Below are 27,478 nucleotides of genomic sequence, written 5' to 3'. Positions count from 1 at the left end.
TTATTATATAGTGATTCATAAAAGGTTGTAACGACAACCATTAGACGCAAGTTAAATCTTTTATGAATTGTTACTTTAATAATATATCTAAAGGTTATTACATCCACCACAAAATATTATTATATATTTTCATAATCAATGTCAGGACTTAGCAAAAACTTCAAATTTTATTCTTTTGCAAAAAAAATTCACTTACACCCTCGCTAGCTTTATACCTTTAGATATTTGGACTATTGGTCCAAAAACTCCACAAATTTAATGTACTTGACTTGCGTCATTTTATTTTGACCAATTTATTCCATATCTATATTTCTCAATAGATTTATTCAAGATCCTCCTTTTATTTCATTATTTCAACAATAAAATTGAATGCAAAACCATTGTCGACTAATTTTATTATCGGTTCGACATTTTCTCAAATTGACATAACTTATTGAGATATCTTATTTCCACTATTTTAATCTTCAGTTTCAGGTACTTGAATCTCTTTTGGATTTTTACTTATTAATTATGTCTTGGGTCTCTTCTGGAGCACCCGGCTTCACTATATGACCATCTAGATTTATTATTTTTTTTATGAGAATTTTCATATTTGGAACTTGTAATGAGTTATCCTTGTTGAACTTCTGGTTCAAATTAATCTCCCCCCTAACTCATTACAAGTTATTATTTCTCTCCCCCTAATGTCAGGAAAACTATCAAACCAAAATAGTAATCACAAATCATGTCATAATTGAATATTCAATACATTTAAAACATATAATAATACAAGGAGACTCGTAATTAATATATATTCCCAACTTTATTTGAGTATTCACTCATCTTTGTTGTGGTGGAGCATCGAGCATATACACACATACAATAATTCAAAGATGAGAAATATTTAGCTCTTGACCAAAAATCAATTGTAATGGGGAGCATTTATAACTTATTGGCTTGATGCGTACAACACGTAAATCAACATAATCTCATGTTGAAATAGGAAGTTTAGTCCTCATAAGTAATGTTTTAGATATTAATCAAATGCGTTCAAACAATAATTTCTCTAAACCATTATGCGCATAAATAATAAACTTTTACAAAAGTTTTTCAAACTCAATCGATACAAGACTGAGATATAAACTCATCAACTTTAGCAATATGAATTGTCTTCATTGCATGATCTGAAATTAATTATTTAAACAAGCAATCTTGCAAACGACAGGTTACCAGTCGATAACACATACGTGATTATTTTGTATATGCATATACCAAAATCATATAATATCAAAATCATCCACATGGTGGATGAATGTGTTGCACACACGTTAGTGAAATAAACAATAATGTAAAATATTTATTTAAATCACAAGACCAAATCATAACAATATAGATATATATAAATCTGGAAAATAGAAATTAGAAATAAAAAAAAACTGGATCAAAATTTTATACTCGTAGGTAGGCAGAAATTCCGACTAGTAGTTGAGGCTTGTTTTCATAGTTTCCTTAAGACAAATTCGGCCGCTCCTTTGATGTTAGAGAAATGTTGGTAGACTGCCTCCCAGGATACAACAACAAGATGAGCACAACCATAGCACGGCTACAGTGGTCAACGAACTTTAGCCTAACTTTCTTTTATCACCGAAAACAGGTTCAAAATATGCAGGGAAAGGTTCTTGAAATTATTTCAAGAAAAATAGAGAAAAATTCCATGTTTGTATCTACCCAACTCGGTCTAACCTGTGATTCTGCCAACAGTCCTCCATCCTCAATCAAACTTAAATGAGCGAACATCGCTCTCAGATCAGTCATCGCTCTATTTAACTCAACCCATTAGTGCTGACGAAGATTTAACTCTTTCTGGGCTAACAAATATTTGAGACTCTTGTGATCGATGTAAATAACACATCTTTCACCATACGATAGTGTCTCCAGATTTTTAAAGCAAACACAACTGCAGCTAGCTCTAAATCGTGCGTAGGGTAGTTACCCTCGTGTGTCTTAAGCTGTTGTGATGTATAAGTGACTACTGTACCGTCTTGCATAAGCACACATCCTAACCCGACATGTGAAGCATCACTATAAACCACAAACTCCCGACTCGATTCCAGTTGGACTAAGACAAGAGCTTGTGTCAGAATAGACTTGAGTTTGTCGAAACTAGACTGTTGGGCCTTAGACCACACGAATGGAGCATTCTTACGTAACAACTTCGTCAAAGGTGACGCAATCAGGGAAAACCCTTTGACGAACCTTCGGTAGTACCCGACTAAACCCAGGAAGCTACGAAGCTCAGATACATTTTTCGGCTGTTTCCACTCAACAGAGAAAGGCGACTTCTTGAAACCAGAACTCACACTTACTAAACTTGGCATACAACTGTTTTTCCTGGGGTATCTGAAGTACAATACAAAGATGATCATCATGCTCAGTTTCTGTTTTAGAGTAGATCAAGATATCATCGATGAAAACCACTACAAATTGATCTAAGTACGGTTGAAACACCCGATTCATTAAATCCATAAACGCCGCCAGGGCATTCGTTAATCCAAAAGGCATTACCAAAAGCTCGTAATGTGCATAACGAGTCCTGAATGTAGTTTTGTACACATCAGTCTCTTTGACCTTGAGCTGATGGTAACCTGAGCGTAAATCAATTTTTGAAAATATGGACGCTCTCCGAAACTAGTCGAACAAGTCATCAATCCTCGGTAACAGATACTTATTCTTGATTGTCAACTTGTTCAACTACCTATAGTCAATGCACATTCTCAACGACCCATCCTTTTCTTACCAAACAATACCAATGCCCCTCACGGAGACACATTCGGTCGAATAAATCCTCTATCAAGGAGTTCCTGAAGTTGTGATTTAATTTGGTCAATTCCTTCGATTCCATGCGATAGGGCACAATGGACACTGGAGCAGTACCTGGTAATAGGTCAATTCCAAATTCCACCTCTCTCTTCGAGGGTACTCCGGGCAATTCATCAGAAAAGACATCCGGAAATTCCCTCACAGTGCGGATATCTCCTACTGAAAGTTTTTCGAAAGTAGAATTGGATATGTAAGCAAGGTATGTCTTGCACTCCTTTCAGACTAACTTATCTACCACAAGAGCGGAGATTACATTAGAGAGGTAATCTCGACGCTCACCAACCATAACTACCTTGTCATTCTCAGTCGGTCTCAGAGTAACCCTCTTGGTTGTACAGTCTAGACTAACCTTATACTCAACAAGCCAACCAATTTCCAAAATCAAGTCAAACTCATTAAACAGAAACTCCATTAAATCAGCTTGAAATTTCATGCCCTGAAGTTCCAGGGGTACCCGGTTATATACTCTATCAACTCGGATTGACTGTCCCAATCGACTAATCACAGAAAACTCTCTAGCAGTATTTTCAGCAGTTAAACCCAGATTTACAAAAACAATACTAGCTATATACGAGTGAGTAGAGCCAATATCAATGAGAGCATAATACGGAACAGAATGAATAAATAAGATACATGCAATAACATCAGCATCATTACTCTCCTCACGGCGTCTCGCCACATAAATCAGTGTCGATTGACGAGCCTCAGCCTGACCTGCACCTCTAGTCGGTGCTCTCTGTCCTCTCTCAAATCCATTACCACCCCTACCAGTACCACGATCTCAGAATGGTTACTGAACCTCTCTCGGAGGCCGAACAGAATTCGAAGCTGGAGTTTGTGCCGCAGCTGGCACTGAATCAGGTTGACGGGGGCAATCCCTAACTCGATGCTCTATCAAACCACAACGAATGCACGCTCTTAATTTCCTCCAGCACTCACTCGGGTGGCACTTCCCACAATTACTACACTGTTGAATCTCAGTTACTACAGTTGATGCCTCGGCCCTTGGAGGCCTATCAAACCTTGCCCGCTTCTTAAGGTACTGAACAAAACCAGAGGGACCCGAATCCCTCTTAACCTTATTCTGATCCTTCTCACGGTCCCGTCGCTCGTGCGGAATGCATTTCACTTCTTCCACTGTCTTAGTATTGTCGACTAAAACAGCACAAACCCGCTCCCTCTGAGGAGCTATCAAGACCCGCAGATCGTATCTCATTCCTTCTTCAAATCTCACGCACTTGTCATAATCAAACGCTACCAGAGTCCGTGCATACCTACTCAGTCGTAAAAAACTCAGCCTCATATTCAGCCACAGACCGATCACCCTAAACTAGGCTTATAAATTGGTGTTAGTGAGCCTCGACATAACTCGCCCCCACATATTTACCCTGGAAGGCATTCTTGAAATAGTCCAAGTTCACTTAGTCAGGTTGAGCACCTTGCTCAACGGTTAACCACCACTAATAGGCTTTATCCCAAAGTAGGGATACAGTACCCTCAATTTTTGAGTAGGAGTACAATTAAGATCTGTCATAATACGCTCGGTAGCCTTTAGCCAATACTCAGCAACAGTGGGAGCGACTCGTAAGACGCCACTGAATAATTTGGCATTTGACCAGAGTCGTTCAGTAACTGTATAACATCTCTAAGTCAATCTAAACAAAAGAAGAGATGTCATTCCTCAACTTAGCTGTTTTATTCGGTGAGAAGTACTTCAGAAGAAACTTCTCAGTCATTTGAGCCCATGTAGTGATGGAACCTCGAAGTAAAAAGTTTAACCACTATTTTTCTTTGTTCCTCAATAAGAAAGGGAACAACCGTAAACATATGGCATCATCAATGGTGCCATTAATCTTGAAAGTGTCACAAATTTCTAGGAAATTGGCCAAATGAGTATTATGGTCTTCATCTTGGAAACCGTCAAACTGAACATACTGTTGTACCATCTGAATTGTGTTCGGCTTCAGTTCAAAAGTATTTGCAGCAATGGTGGGTCTCACAATACTCGATTTATCCCCAATCAGAGTAACCTTGGCATAATCATACATAGTACGAGGAACAGGAGCTGTAGTAGGTAGCTGAATATTCTAATTATCACCCATCTCCTCAGTAATAATGTTGTCCTCTTATTAATCTACTATGTTCTGTCGACTCTTTCTTACTTCTCTAATCTCTCTACGATTTTTATGAGTAGTACTTTCAATCTTACTATCGAAAAACAATGGTCCCGACGAGTTTCCTCTAGTCATAAACTAAAAGAACCTAACAAAAGCAACCAAAAAGCTAAATTAGAATGTAAAAATTAAATTAAAACAAAAATATAAAATAAACAATGGCTAAATTAATAAAAATTAAGTGTTCCAAATATTTTAGTCCTCGACAACGGCGCCAAAAACTAGATGTGTGCTCATGAAACTAACTAAAAATACAACAAAGGCAAGTGCACCTATCGACAAATAGTATAACTATGGTGAGTAGAGATATCATATCCACAATGACTAAAAGTATTAGTAATTATCGTTTTCTTATTATTTAGCCAACAATACGGAGTGATGAGTTTTAAACCAAAATTACTAAATTAATTTAACTAAAAACTAAACAGAAAATAAATTAGACAAATAATAGAATAATAACCAATGAGAAAAGTAATACCCAAGAAAGAATCCACATAAACTTCATCTATTATTATGAATCTGAATTAAACGATTTATTCACTTGGTATCTTGATCCGTAGAAATCTCTAAATTATGCTAATACCTCTTTCAAGAGTGAGAGCAACTAACTTTAGGTTGATTAATTGAAATTTCTTTCTAATTAAAACCCCTAATTCGCATAACTTGATCTGTGGATTCCCTTATTAGATTTGAATCTAATCTCGTAGATTTATGTCGTCATATTTCTAGGATTGCATGCAACTCCACTCAATTATGCTAGATCTACTCTTAAATAGGGACTTTACCTCCTCTGATTTAAGCACATTAAACATGAATTAATATCCCAAAAATATTAAAACAAGAAATAAGCACACATAACTGAGAACAAGAATCAAATATTTATCGCGTAAAACAAAAATCAAATAATAGAATTCATCATAGTGTTCATCTTCCCTAAGTATCTAGGGAACTAGTTCATAATTGTGAATAAAAACATCTCAAAGTTAGAATAACCATAAGAAATAAAGAAACTAATAACAAATTCAAAAGAAATTAAAATGAGGTCTTTGATCTTAATGGAAATCTGCTTTAGAGTTGACTCCAATGGTGTTCTTTGAGTTGTTTTCTTCAATGTTCTCTGATGATCCCGATATCTCTTCTTTTATTTGATATTTATAGACTTTAGAATGCTCAGAAAGCCTAAAATTTGTGTTTTTCCGCGTGTTTGGGAAGTAAGTTACATAATCACACAATCTGGCATATGGCCATGTGTCTAGCCCATGCGGCTCACACGACCGTGTGCCCAGCCCGTGTGGGAAGGCCCAGCTCGTGTGGCCTCTGAAATCTGCTCTTTTGTCTATTTTTGCGCATTTTTCGCTCATTTTGCTCCCAAATGCTCACCTAAGTTAATATATATATTTAAACAATCATTTAAAAATAATATATTATAAAGTTTTATTAGTAAAACTTATGAACCCAATGATATTCAATAATATAACTTAATAATATGATCAAACTTAAAACAAATAAATAATAATCATACCTCAAAAAAAATTGAAACTCCTTACCAATTTAAATTATGCTCTATAAATCCAAAATCCATGCTGGGATCAAAAAAGTTTTTCACCATCCAAAGCAACGGATTGCAGTTTCCATCTTAGTGGTGAGCCTCTTAGTGTATACTCAAACCTTCCATTCGGAGTAATACTCTTTTACCAACTTTAATAAAAAGTAAAATAAATAAATTAAAATAATCTCAATTTAATTTAACTCAATTGAAAACTAAACTAGATGTAAAACACTAAATAAATAAAAACTTCCTACAAAGAGTTGCACACAGCAGCAGGCGAAAGGCAACAAGTAATGGAGAATCAAGAAGTATGTGCTCAATTTGAATAGCAACTAGCAGCAATAAATAGTTATTTGAAGAAGCAAAGGAGCCAACATAACAGAAAAATAAGAGTAATTTTAATGGTCGAAGGCTAAATTTTGGTATTATGGATGAGGCTTAGCAAAGTTGCCGCTAATTTAATCCATAACTAAGATAATTAAAAGAGAATCATGCTGATAACATGTTATAAAATAAAAGATAAAGAATAAAGAACAAAAAGAATGTGAAAACAAAGAGAGAGCGTATTTTTATTGATCAATCGGGATATTTACAAAACTTCTTCAAAGTTTCTATTTATAGGTATAAAAAGTATAAATGAAATAGAGATCTACTTTTAATGACTATTAGAATTTAAAGTACTTCAAAACTTATTTTTATTTTGATAGACATCCACTTAATAAAATATTTATAACAAAAATTAATTTTTTATTATATTTATATCTCTAAATTGACGTCAAATTTGTAAATCAATTGAATTAAATTTTCTAAATGAAATAGATTATTTTTAAAACCAAAATCAATAAATTTACGTTCGTATAAAAATATTAGAAACTAATTCGTGCAGTTTTTATGTGAAGTGCTAAAATTTTAATCTTAAGCCAATGCAAATAAATGATTGGTTGTTGATTTCGTTTGTAAAATTTTATTGAAGGAAAGAAAAAAGAAACGAATACCACATAATTTGAAGAGTTATATTTATTAAATTATATAAAATAAAAATTAAATTGATAAAATATATAAGTATTTAAAATTAAATGCACTATTATATAAATTAAAAAAAAGCTGCCATCGAAATTACAAAATTAAAAGAACCTAAATTAAAAGAAAAAATCTAGTTTGGGTAAAATTGAAGGCAATGGCCTAAAATTTTCCGTACTCATTCGGGCAATAAACTCAAACCACAAATATATAGCAAATTAAAAAATCTAAAACTTCTGTTTTTTCAACCAAAATAATCTTAATTCTAAATTGTTTTGGGCATCGGCCTTGTGAAAATAGTCAAAATATAATTTATGCCATGTTCTCGCTTAGTCTAGTTGTCAACTACTTGTATGAGTGTTGGTTCATAATCGTTAGGAGCTACAAAACCATGGAGGTTCATGATGGTTGCAGCTACATTGGCAAGTCCACCATCCGGAACATCATTGCGAAGTCTAACACCAGGTGCTAATCCTGGACCTCCAATCGCGATAGGCACCTAATTCAAAATTCCCAAATATATATCAGGAAATTGAAATAATCTTTCCAATCACTCAACAACAAGATAAAAAAACGAGACTAAATGAAGAAAAACGAATTTTGACAATCCAACATAGCCGCCCCAAAATATGTCAAATAAAACTAGACTCACACCTAGGGTCGAATTTTCTTTCGAGGAGAGACTTGGGAAACTTACAGGATGACAAGTATGGGAGGTGAGTATTTGGAGCTGTCCGTTCTTGTCATATAGAGGTTGCCCACACTTATCCCTCTTCACCATGTCTTCAGCATTGCCATGATCTGCGGTCACAACATATATTCCACCAACTTGTTCTATAGCATCAAGGATCATCTTGACAGCTTCATCAGCAGCCTTGCAAGCCACAATTGTAGCCTGGATATCTCCTGTATGACCTACCATATCACCATTTGCTATGTTCACTCGTACCTAAACAAATAATAAAAAGAGATGTTCAGTCTTTCTTCGATTTTTGAATGCCTGTTCAGTACTAGTCCATTAGTCATCTCACCTGGTCAAATTTGAGGCTCAAAATTGCATCTCTAGCCCTCTCACCAATCTCCAATGCCTTCATCTTAGGTTGAAGATTGAAAGAAATTCCAATATCACTTGGAATTTCCACGTATTTTTCCAATTCAGGGTTGAAATAGCCAGAACGATTTCCATTCCAAAAGAAAGTGACATGTCCAAATTTGACAGTCTCACTGTTGATACAGCAAGGGGATAATTAACAAACAACAAAGTGAATAGACAGACATAAAATAGTTAAAAATCTACATTTCACTGAATCGATAATTCCAAGATAAATATAGTCCTTTAACTCTTTTCACACAATATAGATGAATATGGTGCGAAACAAGTCTTATGAACCTTCCCTTCTCCTTCTGATCACAACTAGGAGAATGGATTAACTTTAACATTGAGGGGCATGTATAAAAACTAGGAATTTCAAGATAAAAACTAAATCTAAGGGAACATGTAACTTGAATGATGCTTGATAACAAACACTAGAACATGTATAGGCAAAAGTACGGATTATAGTGACTCTTGCTAATTCTAAACATACCTGCAGGCAAAAGTACGGATACCATTATACACCAAATATTCACCAGATGTTCTATCAATCTCAGGTGGAGAAACAAGGTAGTGGCTCGGAAGCTTCAACTCTCCATCGTACTGAAGCATTCCAGCATAACGAATTTTAGGGAACCGCACACGACCAAATTTGTCAAAATCTTGATATTCAAGTGCCTTGGCAAGCATAACCATTCGATCAGCACGGAAGTTGAAAGTAACAACAGCATCACCATCCACTATCGGACCCACAGCCTTATTGTGCTCATCAACAATGACAAAGGGAGGTAAGTACTGGTCGTTTGCATTTTCCCTCAATTTCTTTACAGCTTCGACGGCATTTGTAAATGTTGCGCGGAAGCGTGTGAAAGAGTAAAATTATTGTACTAAAAAATCACACTAAGTTCAATTCCCAGGAAAGAGAGGTGGATCACGAGGATCACTTAAGTACCAAGTCTTTCCTAGCCAGAATATCCCTCTATTGTAATTTAATAGCACAATAAATCACTACAATCAAATTCACAAAATATGAACAATAAATAGTAAAGAACACCAGAATTTTAACGAGGTTCGGCAAATCTTGCCTACGTCCTCGGCACTACCAAATATATTTCACTCCAAAAATACAAGTGAAAGTTTACAAATAGGGAGAGAGAACAATTGCCTTAAGTAGAGAATGGCAAGTGTGGGATGATGAGAATGAGCAATGGTTGGCCTATTTATAGTTGAGATTCAAGGGCCACCTTGCAAAGTCCCTATTCACTTAGGGACCAAAAATTGCTATTATCCCATGCCCAACACTAAATAAATATTTGGTGCCCATAACTTTGACCTTTCCAAGGTATGGGTAGGTATGGGAAAGGTATGGGCAAGGTATGGATATATTCTAATAATCTCCACCTTGAAGATTTGATTAGGATAATCTTATCTTCACACAATTCTTTTTGCCTTTGACAACAATACTTGATAGTGCCTTCTTCGACTGTTAAACTTGCAGGATATTGATCAAGTTCAAACAATGTTCGAACTTGGTTGCTGTTACCACCTTGGTCATCATATCTGCGGGATTATCTGCAGTCTTGATCTTCTGAAGACAAATTTTCCCCTCTTCAATAATTTCCCGCACAAAATGGAATCGTACGTTGATATGTTTTGTACGTGCATGATAGACTTGATTCTTTGCTAAATGAATAGCACTTTGACTATCACAATACACGTTAATATGCTCCTGAACCAACCCCAAGGTTTTAGCCATACCTTGTAACCAAATAGCCTCCTTTACAGCCTCTGTTACAGCCATGTGCTCGGCTTCTGTGGTTGACAACGCAACTGTAGACTGTAGTGTAGACTTCCAACTTATTGGTCCTCCAGCAAGTGTAAACACATAACCGGTGGTTGATCTTCGCTTGTCCAAATCACCGGCATAGTCAGAATCAACGTACCCTATAACACCTTTACCAAGTGTATTATCCTGCTTGAACAGTAATCCAACATCTATGGTCTTCTGAATATACCGTAGAATCCATTTCACAGCTTGCCAATGTCCTTTTCCAGGATTATGCATATACCTGCTCACTATACTAACTGCCTGTGAAATGTCGGGTCTTGTACACACCATTGCATACATCAAGCTACCCACTGCATTAGAATACGGAACTTGCAACATGTATTCTCGTTCCGTATTCGTCGAAGGAGATAGTTGTGCAGAAAGCTTGAAATGAGAAGCCAACGGGGTACTTACAGGTTTGGTCTGCTCGTTCATGCCAAACTGCTGTAGTACTTTCTTCAAATACTGCTTCTGAGACAAGCTAACTCTGCCATGAGCTCTATCTCTACATATTTCCATGCCAAGAATCTTCTTAGCTTCACCTAGATCTTTCATCTCAAACTCGAGATTGAGTTGAGTCTTCAATCTCTCAATCTCAACTTTGCTCTTAGATGCTATCAGCATATCATCAACATATAAGAGCAAGTATATGAAAGTTCCTTCTTGTAGCTTCTGAAAATATACGCAATGATCAAATTTACTTCTTGTGTACCTTTGCCCTTTCATGAACTGATCAAATCGCTTGTACCACTGCCTCGGAGATTGCTTCAATCCATAAAGCGACTTTGTCAGTTTGCAAATCCAATTTTCTTTTCCAGCAACCTTGAATCCATCTGGCTGAGTCATATAGATTTCCTCTTCCAAATCACCGTGTAAAAACGCGGTCTTCACATCAAGCTGAACTAGTTCAAGATCATATTGCGCAACCAAGGCTAGCAAAATCCGAATAGACGAATGCTTCACAACTGGAGAAAACACTTCATTGTAGTCTATTCCTTCTTTCTGAGCGTAACCCTTTGCTACCAATCTAGCCTTGTATCGAATTTCATTTTTACCAGGAAATCCTTCCTTCTTTGCATATACCCATTTGCATCCAATTGCCTTCTTTCCCTTGGGCAGTCTCACCAACTCCCAAGTCCTATTTTTATGAAGAGACTGCATTTCTTCATTCATAGCTTGCTTCCACTTTACACCATCAGAGTTACTTATTGCTTCTGTGTAAGTGGAAGGAACATCATCATCTGCAATTGGAAGTGCATAGGCCACCATATCGTCAAAGCGAGCAGGCTTACGAATCTCTCTTCTTGGCCTTCTATATGCAATTGAATCTTGTTGCTGTAGAAGTTCTTGGGTCGAAACTTCTTCATCATTTGTTCTTTCAATATTAGCTGGATCATCATTAACCTTTTCAAACTCCACCTGCTGCAAAGTACTACTGGTTTTGTCATCCTTTTGTGAATCCTCGTTCTTCATCATGGTTGATTCATCAAAAGTCACATCTCTACTGAAAACAATCTTCCTTGTATCAGGACACCAGAGACGGTATCCTTTTACACCACCAGTTATACCCATGAATAATGCTTTCTTTGCTCTTGGGTCTAACTTAGATTCTTTTACATGATAATATGCAGTGGAACCAAAAACATGTAAAGAATCATAATCAGTAGCAGGTTTACCAGTCCACATCTCCATAGGAGTTTTTCCATTTATTGCAGTTGATGGCAGTCGGTTAATTAGATGGCACGCATATGTAACTGTCTCAGCCCAAAATTCCTTGCCCAATCCAGCATTGGACAACATACATCGAACTTTCTCCAGTATAGTCCGATTCATGCGTTCTGCCACCCCATTCTGCTGTGGTGTATCCCGAACAGTGAAGTGTCGCACAATGCCCTCATCTTGGCATACTTGTAAAAATGGATCGTTTTTGTACTCAGTACCATTATCTGATCGAAGTCGTTTGACCTTTCGACCAGTCTGAGTCTCCACCATCTTCTTCCATTTCAGAAATGCATCCAAAACTTCACTTTTTCTTTTCATTAGATACACCCATACTTTTCTTGAATAATCATCAACAAAAGTAACAAAATAGTGCATACCTCCCAAAGAAGCTACTTTGGTAGGTCCCCACACATCACTGTGAACGTAGTCCAGAATTCCTTTCGTATTGTGAATTGCTGGACCAAATTTTACCCTCTTCTGCTTGCCCAGAACACAATGTTCACAGAATTCCATTTTGCAAGAATTTGCACCTTTCAATAAGCCTTGCTTCACCAATGTCTGCAAAGCTTTTTCACCAGCATGTCCCAATCGCATATGCCATAATCTGGTAGCCTCTGAATCTACATCTTTTGTAGAAACTGTTGATGTTGATCCAATAACTGTACTTCCATTTAAAAAATACAAGTTATTTCTTCTTGTGCCTTTCATCACCGTCAGTTGCCCAGCTACTACTTTTAGTAATCCATCTCTCAAAGTGATTGTGAGCCCTTTAGATTCTAGGGCACCTAATGAGATGAGATTTTTCTTCAGGCTAGGTACGTAGCGAACATCTGTCAAGACTTGGATTGAGTCGTCGTGATTCTTCAATTGGACTGTACCCACTCCCATTGTCTTACAAGCACTATCATTGCCCATAAGAACAATTCCACCTTCTAGCTCTTTAAGACTAGAAAACCAGTCCTTATTAGGACACATATGGTAAGTACATCCTGAATCCAAAATCCACTCATCCGTTTGACATGCCATTGCCATGCCAACCAAGCTAAAGTCTGACTCCTCATCATGCTCCGCTACACATGCATTAGAAATAGCCTTGCCCTTTTGTAGCTTAGGACAATTCTTTTTCCAATGCCCTTTTTCACGGCAAAAGGCACATTCATCTTTGGCGGGTCTCCCTTTGGACTTTCCCCTTCTACCAGATTTGCTGCTGTGTGAACGACCTCTTACTGTTAAGACTTCTGCGGTTGTATCTCTGTGATCTCTTTTATCTTTCTTTCGAGTCTCAGATCTATACAACGCACTACAGACTGCATCAAATGTGATCGTGTCCTTCCCATGAAGCAATGTGGTGGTAAGATGATCATATTCATCAGGAAGGGAATTCAACAACAATAATGCCTTGTCTTCATCTTCAAATTTCTCATCCAAATTTAGCAAGTCTGCTAAAATTTTATTGAATGAGTTCACATGGTCATTCATCGACATACCGGGTGCATACGTGAATCGATAAAGTTTCTTTTTCATATAAAGCCTATTTTCAAGACTTTTCGTTAGAAACTTTTCTTCCAGTGTATCCCATAACTTCTTCGCTGGTGTCTCCCTCATGACAGAGTACTTCTGCTCTTTGGCCAAACATAGGCGGATTGTACCACACGCCTGTCTATTGATCTTGGCCCACTCCTTGTCATCCATCTTGTCAGGTTTTTCTTCAAGGGCTATATCTAGCTCTTGCTGACATAAGACATCCAGGATCTCACATTGCCACATACCAAAATTATTGGTACCGTCAAATTTCTCTACTTCAAATTTTGCATTTGTCACAGTAGTCCTTGCTGATGACGATGCTGCTGCCATTTTTCTCCTCAATCCCAACTACTGTATACGTGAACAGTACCGTATACGTGAATAGTTCCGTATACGTGAATAGTACCGTATACGTGAATAGTGCCGTATACGTGAATAGTACCGTAAACGGTCGTATTTCCCAAGTACGAATCTGGCTCTGATACCAATTGTTGCGCGGAAGCGTGTGAAAGAGTAAAATTATTGTACTAAAAAATCACACTAAGTTCAATTCCCAGGAAAGAGAGGTGGATCACGAGGATCACTTAAGTACCAAGTCTTTCCTAGCCAGAATATCCCTCTATTGTAATTTAATAGCACAATAAATCACTACAATCAAATTCACAAAATATGAACAATAAATAGTAAAGAACACCAGAATTTTAACGAGGTTCGGCAAATCTTGCCTACGTCCTCGGGCACTACCAAATATATTTCACTCCAAAAATACAAGTGAAAGTTTACAAATAGGGAGAAAGAACAATTGCCTTAAGTAGAGAATGGCAAGTGTGGGATGATGAGAATGAGCAATGGTTGGCCTATTTATAGTTGAGATTCAAGGGCCACCTTGCAAAGTCCCTATTCACTTAGGGACCAAAAATTGCTATTATCCCATGCCCAACACTAAATAAATATTTGGTGCCCATAACTTTGACCTTTCCAAGGTATGGGTAGGTATGGGAAAGGTATGGGCAAGGTATGGGATATATTCTAATAGTAAACTTGTGTGGGGCTTCACCCAGAACCTGAGCATCCCATCCTCTTTTTACAACATCCCAGTCATTCTGCAAATCCACTTACAAAATTCAGCTTATAAATCCATTCAATAAAGGAGAAACATCCCGATCGAACTGTTTTGACAACGTAGGGTCTCTTCGTTAAATTGATTCATTGAGTTTTAGCAAAATTTAACCAAAAATCAAAGTCTTCAGTCTTATACACTTTTCAAAGCAGCAGAAAATAACAGACTGCAAATTGTTCGTACAAAATAATACAATCACCTAATGGGTCTGCATGGTTTTGGAACTTGTAAATATTATTTCTCACCTCATAACGGTCCATTGTAACATACATGCGACCTCCACCGGATGCAATCCGAGCATCAACACCTTTCTCACGTAAATTTTCAAGGTCATTCTCAATTGTCTCCACAAAGCCTACACTTGAACCATCCGAAACATCACGACCATCAGTGAGAAAGTGAACACGAATTCTTTTAGCACCATGGTCACTAGCTCCCTTAAGCAACTACTGAATTAAAAGATGAATTATCATTAGAGAACTCAAAACTCAAAAAGGTAGGAGCCTGTCCTCAATCACCAAAATTACCTGCAATTGATCAAGCCGGGAGTGCACACCACCATCACTAAGCAATCCAATGAGGTGCAGAGTTCCCTTTTCAAAAGATTCACTTATATACTTAAATCCTTCTCCCTCGTAAATTTTCCCAGAAGCAAGAGCAAGATCAACAAGCTTAGCCCTACAGTCACAAATGAATTAATATTTTAGAACCTTACAACAAAGTTAGCTTTGCAAAAGTCCATGCGAAGAGGAAAGAAGGGAAAGAGGTGGTTTGTTCGAAAAGCGGAAGATAATGCAGAATACCATGAAATAGGAAATGTTTAAAAAAGACAACAAAAAGGCATACATGCACACAAAAAGGCAACTAAAATCAGGAAAGGAAGCCTACCCTTGAGCAAAAATGCGTCCTGCACCAAGAGCATTGTGACCAACTTCACTATTTCCCATGTCTTCCTCTGTTGGAAGTCCTACAGCAGTTCCATGAGCTCTGATTAATCTCCATTTTTCAGGGGCACCCTATCAACAACATGAATTCCACTTAAGTTGGGTCTCGTTGCATTATATTTTATGGGATTCCTTTATGAACTAAAAGCAATGTAATAACGTTCAAATCATATATAATCCCTATAGTTTAAACTTTAAATTAACATATATTAATCTTTCCCACATATTGATAGAATCAATCACAGATAATTAGAAAGTGTAAATTCTAAAGTCAAATGGATAAAAACTATGTACAAGTAGCCGCAATAAATTAATTTGTTTATGAATTGGATTATCTAGCATTTCTATTAGAAATTTGAGAGGATTTAGATAGAAATATTAAGCGCAAAAAATGAATTAGTGTAAGAAAATAACTCTCTCTAAAATATGAACCGAACTCAATCCTTGAATGTTCAAACCTAAACTCGGCTCAACCGATTTTTCAAAGTTTACTTTTATGTTATGTTATTTTTATATATTGTGTAGTTTGTAACCGTAAAAATTAATTTCATAATAATATATATTACTACTATAGTGTAAACATTAAAAATGTTAAGATAACTATATATAAAATTTTAATATATAAAAAATATTATTAAATATTAAATTAAAATAATATAAATTTATTTTTTAAATTTAAAAATGACATAACATGAGTAAATTTAGATTAGCCATTTAAAAATATGAATGAGTTTAGACAAAATTTTAACTTCATATTTGAAGTTAAGCAAAACTTGTAAAGATATAAAATATGTTAATATTATGCTTGGTTAAAATATGATTAGACTTGATCATGAGTCGGGTCAGATTGATACAAAATTTTAAGCAAGTTTTCAAGGCTTGAGCTCAGTCAAACTCAAAAAATAAGCCTAAAATTTTATCTAAGCCCACCCCAAATAGAAAATATTAAACCTAAGCTCGACCTAGCTTAACCAGCCAATATTAATATTTTTTATCTAAAAACAAACTTAAAAAATATAATACATTAAATACCTTTAAAATAGTAACAAAATTAATAATAATAATAAAGTTATATAATATCTAAATAATAAAATGATAGCAATATAATAATAAAATAGCAGCAAAAGAATACCAAAGAACAGCAGAAAAAATTATTTTAAACAAATTCGACTTAATTCGAACCGAACAACAAATCTTACCTGAAATCTAATCTATTTAAAAAATAAATTTTACTTTTTATCTAAACCTAATTTTGAAATCTATATTTTTACTTAAACCTTTGGAGTGAATCTTCAGGCGGACACACCATAATCACGTCTAGACATAGCATCTCCAGCCAGAAAGAATAATATATATAGTTATATTGCGTGTACATTCAGTCAACAAAAACGCACTTATCAAAGTATAAACTAGGAAGTTCAGACATCCTTAAAATTATAAATTCATAAAAGTTGAGTTCTAAACAAAAAAAAAATTTATACAAGTGACAACCTAAGGTTCAATAATCCATATATACAACATAGAAAGAGGCAGGAAGCTCAATCACAAAACTAAAGAAACATACTTCGAAAACAAGATGAAAGCTTTATTTCATGAAAGAAATGGGATCGATACCAACTAATAGTGTCAGCAACGATTACCCGAATCAAATAAATTTTGAGAAAATCCCAGATCAAAGCACAATCTTTTACACTGAATTCTTAAAAGGTAAATATAGATATCCAAAAGTGAACCTGTTTGAGAGAATCCATGGTGAGAGTTTCAGCAACATGGATGCAGTTGTAGTCATCGGGCTTGTTTTCGCCCCACCCATCCAGAACGACAACGGCGATGGTCTTACCCTTTGGAAGCTTTGGGTGGTCCTCCAACTTCCACGATACCTGTCCTGAACTGGCCATTGATAATGATAGTTTTACTTTGTTTTCTAGTTTCTGGATGCGACTGAGGAAGCGTTGGATTATATAAGAGAAAGGGAAAATGGAAATAACAGGCGAGAAGGGGGAGAGCGTGAAGCGTTTAGATTTTTTACTAACATTGATACAAATGAGGCGATGGCGTAGAGTAGAGAGAAAGCATAGGGAAGACGTAGGGTGTGGTGCAGCGGCACCTGATTATTTTTACTTCGCCTAATATGTCGCATGCAGTAGCATCTAGAGAGTTGAACGTACTGTCTAGAATGTACCTCTTTTTTCATGTCGGACTCGCGACGTGTTTTTCCTTTTACAAAATCTGTCATGCCGCGATTACACGCGTATGCTTTTTCGTGGCGTTTCTTTGTTTTTTATAGATTGCAAAAACAATATGGTAAATCATCACTTTATTTTTAAAAATTACAAAATATCACTACATTATATTTAAAGCCATTTAATTATTAATAAATTTTTTAATTTTAAAAATAGAAACATTCAAAAAGTAATTTTTTAAAAGTATTATTTAATGTTTAAATCTTAAACCAAATTTTAAAAAAAATATTTTTGTATCACATTTTTTAAAAAAATACTAAATTACTTTTCTTAATTTGCGAATGTGGCAGCGCTCTAGATTTAATTAGAACAGTAATTGCAGTTATTTTTGGTACTTAGACCTTTTCTCCTCACTTCTCCATATTGTATGAAAAAGAAAAGGGTTTCAACAATCTTACACTGTAACATTGCACTGTTTTGGGCTCCGAACATGGGCTTATATTCTCGAGCTTCGACTTGTTTCAACCACATTTGGATTTGAACTGTTGGGCTTTGTTGACCTGTTTGATTTTTTACTGGAGCCATTGAACCAAAACTTGGACTTTGAAATTGGACACTTGCAATTTGGCTTATATTTTTAATATAAAGTTCGATCGACAAGTATCATAAAACTGAAATATGTAAACCAGATCATTTCATTAAATTGAGTTTAAATCTAATAATTTGCAAGGCATTATTAATTAATTACGCATTAGAAAAAATAAAATTATTGACCTGGTTAAACCTTTTTAGGCGAACTAGGATGACAACCCAAGCACCCTAGCCCGGTTACTCAGTTCAAACAGTCTTATTATTTTATTTTTATTTTTTTGTGTGTGTGAAGGCTCAGTTAACGGAATGTTTATAAGTTATCGACTTGTCAGTCGGACCTTTTTACGCGAGATAAGATGACAACCCAAGTACTTTACCCCAGTTACTCAATCCGGTCACATTTTCGAAACTTCAATCATAACTTGAACCGTTATTAATTTACTTATTTATTCATGCACAAGCAAATATATTTTTCAAACAATCAATTTATTCAAAAAAATCTAGCTATATATATCAACTTTAATACACAAATATCGACTAATCTATATACTTGAACATTTAAAATTAAAAATTTGCCCCATTGTCCAAATTGACTAAGTATGAGATTAAAAGCTCAATGTCAAATAAACTATTGAATGAATTCAACGTAAGATTGAACACATGCAAAAAAAAAAGATGCAGCAAAAGTCATGCATATTTACTTACCAACTCAACCCCCTACTTAATCTATGCTTGTCCTCAAGCATGTGTTATATGCAATAAAGTTTAGTAACTCAAACAATGAGCAAAGAGAAAAGTTAAGAATTCTCCCCATGTGTTTCAGCTGATGTTGTCGGCATTGGGAAATAATTGTCAGCATTTAGCACTATGTGCCCACGCTACCATCATTATCTGACTTCTGCAAAACCTTCATTACGTTCCTAAAAATAGCAAATTCACTAGATTAAATAGAAATTTATATATTTACAACTTAAATCTTACTAAAACTCAAAATTAAATAAATGAAAATAAATTTGGGTTGCCTCCCAAAAAGCGCTTTTGTTTAACGTCGTTAGCTCGACGACCATGAATGTTATCCGTTTGGCTCATTGAGACTTAATTTTTCCATCTTGTGCACTTGAATGTTCTTGCAGAAAAGTTTCAACCTTTGCCCATTATCTTTGAAGCCCTTCCTGGATTCCCCTATCATTAGGGGGATTGAGGTGTCTTTGAGCTTCTCCGTCCAAGTTTGTATTTTTCTCTGTCGAAATCATTGTATGTTCTGGAAACGGTTTCAGCTTTAATTTCGAGGCTTTCATGACAGCTTCACGTATTGGTTTTTTTATCATCGATAATTCCTCCTGCTTAACATCGAGATCTACATTCCTGCAAGGCACAATTTGTAACTTATTATTGGGATGTCCCATATCATCATAAACATTAAACCTAACCACTTTATTGTCAAATTCCATGGTAAGTGTTCCACTCCAAACATCAATTTTTGTTCGTGCGGTACTTAAGAATGGTCTCCCAAGAAGTATCTCAGACGAATTGACCGAGTTGTCATCCTTCATGTTAATGATGTAGAAGTCTGCAGGAAATATCAGCTCATTTACCTTAACAAGAACATCCTTCAGCACTCCTTCCGGATGCACTATGGATCTATCTGCAAGCTGAATAACCATACTTGTTTTCTTCAAAGGACCCGCGTTAAGTAGTTTATAAACTGACAAAGGCATAACATTAATTGATGCGCCTAAGTCACACATTGTTTTTTTAATACCAACACTACCTATTTTACAAGTTATGAAAAACATACATTGGTCTTTACATTTGGGCAGTATTTTCCTTTGCAGAATGGCAGAGACATTTTCTTTGACACTTATCTTTTCATTGTCCAGGAGTTTCCTTTTGCTCGTGCATAACTCTTTTAGGAATTTTGCGTATCGTGGGATCTGCTTAATCGCATCGAGAAAAGGTATGTTGATTTCAACCTTTCGAAAGGTGTCAAGGATCTCCTTCTCGTCTCGCTTCTTCTTACATTGGACAAGTCGTCCGGGAAACAGAGGTGGTACTGCAAACAACTTTTGTGGTGCTAACTCTGCTGGAGCCTTTGTGTCAAGTTTCTTCTTATCTCGACCAGCGTCGTGGGCGCGACTAATGCCAGGTATGGCCTCCAAAACCTTCCCGCTCCTCAACGTTATAGCGCTTACATTGTGTCGAGGATTTGGCTCAGTTTGGGACGGTAATTTACCTTGAGACTCCAAGCGATTAATTGCCATCGAGAGTTTACTAACTTGATTAGTTAACTCTTGTATTGATACGTCTGTCCTCTGTTGATATTTTGCAGCATTGGCGGCAAGTCTTTCCACAACAGCTTCTAGTGATGTGCTCGGCTTGTGTTGTTATTGTGGTGGTTGTAGAGGTCTCGGTTGGTATGATGGATTATATCGGGGATTAGCTCCGTAATTCAGGTTGGGATGATCCTTCCACCCGGGATTGTAGGTGTTGGAGAAAGGATCATAGTGTCTTTGCGGAGGTCCCAGAAAACCTCTGACAGCATCAACATGTGCCGTTGAATTGTCGTTAAGGATTTTACACAAATCCGTCGGGTGTTCAGACGTAGTACAAATTCCACACAGTCGGGTCAGACTCTTCTTTTCTGTAAGCAAATATTGAACAACATTAGTAAGCTTATCCAATTTATCTTCTAAAGATGAAACGTTTACCCCATTAACCCGTCTTTTTGGTTCCGAATTTGGCCGATACTGTTGAGAATTTGCCGCCATGGTAGATATTAGTTCTCTTGCCCTTTGAGGGGTCATATTGACAAGCGCTCCTCCACTAGCAGCGTCAATCATCTTCATTTCCATAGGGAGCAAACCCTCGTAGAAATATTGAAGAAGTGATTATTCGGTCAACCCATGTTGAGGACAACTTGCACACAGTTTTTTGTACCGCTCCCAATAGTCGTAGAGCGATTCACTCTCCATTTGGCAAATTCCCACTATGTCCCTCCTAAGCTCAGCTGCTCGTGACGCTGGGAAGAATTTGTCAAGAAATACACGAGATAAGTCATCCCGCGTTGTGATAGAACCGGAAGGTAAGTAAAATAACCATTCTTTTACTATATCAACTAAAGAAAAAGGAAAGGCCAGAAGTTTGATTTCATCTTCGGGTACTCCCTGGGGTTTCATGTTTGAGCAGACCATGTTGAATTCTCTCAAGTGAGTATGTGGATTTTCGTTCTTCAGGCCTCGAAAAGTGGGCAAAAGGTGAATCAAGCCCGACTTCAATTCGAAAGGGGTTCCTCCGGTTGGATAATTGATGCATAACGGTGTTTGCTCGTTGGGAGCAGCGGCTAGTTGACGAATGGTTCGGTTTGCCATCCTTTCTGGTTCATCGAGGTTGCCTTTTGTTTCAAAGAGTGGTTCGGTCTCAGGTTCAACCTCTTCGACTAGTTTCCCACGTCAAATTGCCTCTGCACGAATTACTTTCGCTCAACTTTTCAACGTCAGATTCTAGGATCCCTTGTCCTAGCTCAACTCCTGCTTTACTTGCACGTTTAAGAGCTTCTGTCTCTTTTCATCGTGCTCGCGCTGATTTCTCGATCTCTGGGTCGTATTCGAGATCTCCTAATGAAGATCTAGTCATGAAGACGATTTAAACAATTGTAAGTGTTGCTAGTCCCCGGCAACGGTGCCAAAACTGATGGCTGTCGATTCCACCAATATAAACCTACACCTAATTTGCAAATTAAAGCAGTATAGGGAGTAGGGTCGATCCCACAGAGACTGGTTTACTGAAAATTGTTTATCTCTCGACCAGATTTATGTCTAGGCAGTTGTCGTGCCTGCGATGTTTAGGGGGGATAAAATATGAAACCTGAAATAAACACAAAAAAAAAACGTAAAAAGTAAAAGATGAAATAAGAAAAAAACAACGAAGTAATATGAAGAAAAATCAATTAAACTTAGCTCAGCCTTAAGCATGGGTTTTTCCGTCTTTGACCCGATCCTCGAAATTAAGTGAACTCCTCTTTTCCAATAAGCTAGTTATAGCTACCAAGGACGCCTCGGACACCAACCCTTCCTTGTGTAAATTAGTTATGGAATGTCCTATAACTAACCCTTACCGATCGAACAACCTACGAAACGTTCGTGATTTAGAACTTCAGCAGCTTTGCGTTCTAGAAGAGCCTAGCTCGAACCAATGCCCTCAAACGTTGGGACATTTAAATTCAGTTACTACTTCCCTTAACAGAACCAAACAAAAATCCCCACTTGGCACGTCAATGTGTTCACGGAAGACCAATTAGACAATCGATCCTTTCAGAATTCCAACTGTACGTCTAGCCACACTAACTCAAACGACGTCTTTTTTGACTTAGTATTGACTTGACTTTGTGAGTCGACGAAGTCATACTCTTAATCCGGAGAAATAATAAATATCGAAAGTTGAGAGTTAAACAGCTCGGGTTCGTAACTCACGGGTTTTTGACGAGGTTAACACCGGCTTAAAACTGAAAGGGGTTTAGTGTGGCATGAATTTAATCATGCTTGAAGGTTGTGGACTGTGTTTTGGCTTTGTACGAAGGATGATGGAATTTTTGAAAGGAAAGGGGACTTGGATAGCAATTGAACCAATTTTGGAAAAGAAACAAAAATTGAAAACAAAGCTACAAAATGCAACGTCAAATTGAAGAGAAAAGAAATGGTATTCCAACTCCAAATTGAAAAAGGAAATACAAGAGAGAGAGTAATTCTATTCCAAGTAGAAGAAGGAATACAAATTAAGAGATGATTTTCCTAAGAACTAAAAGCCCCTATTTATATTCATAGGGTTTACTAAAAATAGGCTAAAGCTAAATTAATAAAATAAAAATAAAAATAAAAATAAATAATAAAACTAAATAAAATAAAATAATATCTTCTATTTTTATATTTTTACAAAGTCAAAATTGATGTTAAATCCTTGGCTTTCCCATCTTTATGATTTGGCCCCAACTCAACGATTTGTCTTTCAATTTGGCCCCATTTTTACTCGTTTTAACCAATTGCATCCCTGACAAGATTAAATCATAAAAACACCAATTAAGCAGGGATTAATTTAGAAATAAGCCAAATTAAACACCAAAAATATGCAAATTAACATGTTTATCAAATCCCCCCTACTTAGCTCATGCTTGGCATTTATTACTTTATCTTTGTCATGTTGTTTGCATTGATTTTGTATGAGGAAAAGAGGCTCGATTCTTAATAAATTATAGAGTGGATTCTAATGTTTGAAAGAACAACATGCTTGAGGGCAAGCATGAACTAAGTAAGGGGGATTATCAAAACTGATGGCTGTCAATTCCACCAATATAAACCTACACCTAATTTGCAAATTAAAGTAGTATAGGGAGTAGGGTCGATCCCACAGAGACTTGTTTACTGAAAATTATTTATCTCTCGACCAGATTTATGTCTGGGCAGTTGTCGTGCCCATGATGTTTAGGGGGGATAAAATATGAAACCTGAAATAAACACAAAAAAAACGTAAAAAGTAAAAGATGAAATAAGAAAAAAAACAACAAAGTAATATGAAGAAAAATCAATTAAACTTAGCTCAGCCTTAAGCACGGGTTTTTCTGTCTTTGACCCGATCCTCGAAATTAGGTGAACTCCTCTTTTCCAATAAGCTAGTTATAGCTACCAAGGACGCCTCGGACACCAACCCTTCCTTGTGTAAATTAGTTATGGAATGTCCTATAACTAACCCTTACTGATCGAACAACCTACGAAACGTTCGTGATTTAGAACTTCGGCAGCTTTGCGTTCTAGAAGAGCCTAGCTCGAACCAATGCCCCCAAACGTTGGGACATTTAAATTCGGTTACTACTTCCCTTGACGGAACCAAACAGCAATCCCCACTTGGCACGCCAATGTGTTCACGGAAGACCAATTAGACAATCGATCCTTTCGGAATTCCAACTGTACGTCTAGCCACACTAACTCAAACGACGTCTTTTTTTGACTTAGTATTGACTTGAATTTGTGAGTTGACGAAGTCATACTCTTAATCTGGAGAAATAATAAATAACGAAAGTTGGGAGTTAAACAGCTAGGGTTCGTAACTCACGGGTTTTTGACGGGGTTAATACCGGCTTAAAATTGAAAGGGGTTTAGTGTGGCATGAATTTAATCATGCTTGAAGGTTGTGGACTGTGTTTTGGCTTTGTGTGAAGGATGATGGAATTTTTGAAAGGAAAGGGGATTTGGATAGCAATTGAACCAATTTTGGAAAAGAAACAAAAATTGGAAACAAAGCTACAAAATGCAACATCAAATTGAAGAGAAAAGAAATGGTATTCCAACTCCAAATTGAAAAAGAAAATACAAGAGAGAGTAATTCTATTCCAAGTAGAAGAAGGAATACAAATTAAGAGATGATTTTCCTAAGAACTAAAAGCCCCTATTTATATTCATAGGGTTTACTAAAAATAGGCCAAAGCTAAATTAATAAAATAAATAATAAAAATAAATAATAAAACTAAATAAAATAAAATAATATCTTCTATTTTTAGATTTTTACAAAGTCAAAATTGATGTTAAATCCTTGGCATTCCCATCTTTATGATTTGGCCCCAACTCAACGATTTGTCTTTCAATTTGACCCCCCTTTTTTGCTCGTTTTTGACCAATTGCATTCCTGACAAGATTAATTCATAAAAACACCAATTAAGCAGGGATTAATTCAGCCAAATTAAACACCAAAAATATGCAAATTAATATGTTTATCAATTTTGGAGGCTTTTTTACTCATATAATATAAAATAAATAAAAAATATTCAGAATGGTATCCCACCACCATTAATTATCGAAATGGTATGTTTAAGGTGATGGAGAGATAGCATCACCTCTCTTTTCTGACACATGCCAATAAGCTAGTAAAAAAATGAACTTTTAATGGTGAAGGTTGGGTGATAGGCAACACTGATCTTAAATACGGGTTTAAATACAGACTTGAATACAAAAACGCAAAAAGGGATGGTGCTTGCCTGACAGGCAATACCAGTGTCAACTCCTGATGTTGTTGGATGATGGGACGTTGCTGGGTGATGGGACTTGACCCTTAAAGTTCTTGTGAATTTGGGGTTTAGGGGACCTTATAATCATAGTTCCCCATTGTGAAAAAAAGAAGGCAAAATAGAGAAGAGAAGGTAAAAGATGAAACATTTGAGTTGGGATTTATGAGATATTTTTTTACTTTTTACTAAACCAGTATAAATAAGTTTATTATTTATTGAAATAATATGACAAAAAATATGATGTGGACGAAACTATTTAGTATTTTTGTAATGATATTATTGTACTATATTTATTGTATTATATTTATGTGTTTTGATAATTATTTAAAATGGACCACCTTAAAAATTAATTACCGAAATATGTTATTCGCAACACATTGTTAGGGTGTTCCATTTCTGTATTTTAATAATGCTTCTTCTATTATTGGGATAAAAAGGCCCAAATACAAATTAATTACTGAAATGTGTTTTTTGCAACAAACTAATTAAACTCAACTTTTTTAAAAAAATATTGTAGATATCTAAATGGCTTCGTTGATTAACAATGATATTCACATATAAAAAACGGTTAATTTGTTGGTAATAAAATAGTTATTTGTTACTCACGAGTCCTCTTAGAAAGAATTCCACGTCATTTACGAAATTAAATTGAGTTATATTAACTATTTTGGTAATTTAATATTGTAAGGACCCGTACCGCATATTGAAGGGTCATGTGAATGGTGTAGGCTATCACCTAGATCCACACCTTATGCCATGCTTAGAGGCAATCGGTTCGGATCAACGACATTGATCCGTATGTTTCATCTGTGGTACGACTTAATATCTGCTTTGGTTGAACGGTGGTGCCCAGAGACTCACACTTTTCATTTGTTATGTGGGGAGTGCACAATCACTTTGGAGGATATTGCACTGCAACTCGGGCTCCCAATCAACAGGAGTTCGATCACAAGTGTAAATACGATCTTTGAGTCGGCGACACTTTACTATGACTTATTGGGACGCTCGCCAGGTGATGCTGAGGAGAATTTTACGGGTTTAAGATTTTCATGGCTGAAGGCTAATATCGAGCATTTACCGAGTATTGCCATTGAGCGGGAGGTTACTTGTGCCATTCGAGCATACATTATGCACATTATAGGGGGTGTACTCATGCCAAATGCAAACAACAACAAGGTGCACTTGATGTACCTGCCCCTGTTATTTGATTTGCATACCATCAGTTCGTATAGTTGGGGTTCAATAGTACTAGCTATGTTGTATCGCGAGCTTTGTCGAACGACAAAGCGTTATGCCGTGGACACAGGCGGGTGTCTCATATTGCTGCAGTCCTAGGCCCTTTACTGGATCCCATTCTTGGCATCAGTTAGTCACCAAGCATATGTATTCCCACTTGTGAATAGGTGATACAATTTATGCATTATAGCAATTATTTGACATTTTTTGTGTAAATTTGTTCTAACAAGTTTTATTTTATCGTAGATGGAGTATTTCTCTGAGTATCGGGAGGTCATACACGATTTGGATATACTTTCAGATGATTGAGACACACGCTTGGAAGGGGGTAAGTTATTCTAATATTCGTGACATGTAATTACTTTATTTATCTTATTTGACTCGTGGTAGTATAACCATATTACTAATTTTATAGTTCATCTAGATGTCCTATTCCTTCTCGGACATTACCATTATTATTCCCACTTCTACTCACATCCACTCACACCTATGGTGCATTAACGGATCCTTACTAAATTTCTAGACAATGGAGTGGTATAAAGGGGATTGAGTACTGTGACAGTTCGGGTGTATACAATACATTT

The 27,478-nt window shown here is 36.3% G+C and overlaps 1 pseudogene; it reads right to left on the bottom strand.

Moving 5' to 3' along the window:
- Window positions 1–1,488: 1,488 nt before the first annotated feature.
- LOC107896011 (uncharacterized) lies at window positions 1,489–17,932 on the bottom strand (annotated as a pseudogene).
- Between the last annotated feature and the right edge of the window lie 9,546 nt (window positions 17,933–27,478).

The sequence above is a fragment of the Gossypium hirsutum genome, chromosome A10 (assembly GCF_007990345.1).
Source record: "Gossypium hirsutum isolate 1008001.06 chromosome A10, Gossypium_hirsutum_v2.1, whole genome shotgun sequence".
NCBI classification, from domain to species: Eukaryota; Viridiplantae; Streptophyta; class Magnoliopsida; order Malvales; family Malvaceae; genus Gossypium; species Gossypium hirsutum.
The sequence above is the reverse complement of the archived record's forward strand: the minus strand, read 5'-3'. Positions and strand labels throughout refer to the sequence as shown.